Source organism: Musa acuminata, chromosome BXJ2-5 (assembly GCF_036884655.1).
Source record: "Musa acuminata AAA Group cultivar baxijiao chromosome BXJ2-5, Cavendish_Baxijiao_AAA, whole genome shotgun sequence".
Taxonomy (NCBI): domain Eukaryota; kingdom Viridiplantae; phylum Streptophyta; class Magnoliopsida; order Zingiberales; family Musaceae; genus Musa; species Musa acuminata.
Window position 1 is genome coordinate 38564839 of NC_088342.1, and position 1256 is coordinate 38566094.

A 1256-nucleotide genomic window follows, 5' to 3' on the forward strand; every position below is an offset into this window, starting at 1 on the left:
GATTGAAGAGCATGAGACAGAAACAAGTGTGCATAATATCACCCAGAGAAGGCTTGAAAGGGAGAGCTAAAAGAAAGGTAGATGATGATCCATGTCCTTTGAGAAGGTTGGCAGAGTAGACAAGGAGCATTTGTGTGAGTTGGAGACCACTTTGGGTGAGATGCATGTGCTGTGCAAGCTTCGACTTGGAGACACCTCATGTTTCGGATCTTGCCTCCCAAGTGTTCCCCAGAGCTCACCCTCACCCTTCTGCTCTCTCTCTATGTATATATAAGCAGAGGAGGGATTTGAGTTGCACAGACTTGTTGGTTTCGTGGGATGAAGGGCTCTTGGGTTCGCACCATCACCTCCCCCTTCAGGAAAGCATACACCATCTTCAACGCTCCCAGAGACAAGAAGCCCCAAGCTGGTTTGTGCCATCAGCTTCAGCTTGCTCTGTTCCATCATGCTTTCTCTGCAGCTATAGATGCAGAGCTGAAGCCATGTGTTTGGTGATTTGTTTCAGGGGATGATCAAAGAGGATCGAAGCTACAGGGGGAGGTGATGGCGTGCACGTACGAGGATGTGCAAGTGATGTGGTCGATCCTCGACAAATCGAGGCCCAGAGAAGGCATAGCAGGCTCGTGAGGTAGGAAGATGAAGATGTTATATACGTTGAATCTTTGTATGTTGGCCGAGTAGATTGAATCCCCATGAAGTCGAGAGAGAGAGAGAGAGAGAGAGAGATCCATGGCGAGATTCTTATTACTTTGTGATTATTCATGTGGCCGAGATTGTGTTCTGTTTGCTTTGCTACTTCGATTTGTGATCGGAGCTTCTCGGCCGAGCTAAGGGTGATTGTATGTTCAAATCGAAATAGAATCGGGTCAACGATTCAATAATTTCGATTAGAATCATCAATTTCAAATTAAGTATATAAAAAAATAAAAATAAAATTTAAATAAGTTATATTATAGCTAATATTTTAGATTTAAAAACTTATTCACCTGCGTTTAAATCTTGGTAAAGTATTTTAATTTTATTTTTTTTATTAATTGAATCAATAGATCAAATTGGAATCGGAACTAAGTTATGGTTTTGATACTCGAACCATAGGAAGAAACTGACATCACTAACACTTAAGCTCAAACTTAGCCTGGCCATCCTAGCAATCTATCAACCATGTCCCTTTGACAAGTCGTAGTCGAATCCAAGGATATGTGGCTTCAATCGATCACACATGAACGAACGCCCAACCATCCAACCTTGTGAAAGAC

The 1256-nt window shown here is 42.4% G+C and overlaps 1 long non-coding RNA gene across 1 annotated transcript; it reads left to right on the plus strand.

The window, feature by feature from the left end:
* Positions 1–768, plus strand: LOC135612709 (uncharacterized). Its single transcript, XR_010487063.1, has 2 exons — positions 1–409; positions 506–768. It is a non-coding gene; the product is annotated as an uncharacterized LOC135612709 (long non-coding RNA).
* The last annotated feature ends 488 nt before the right edge of the window (positions 769–1256 follow it).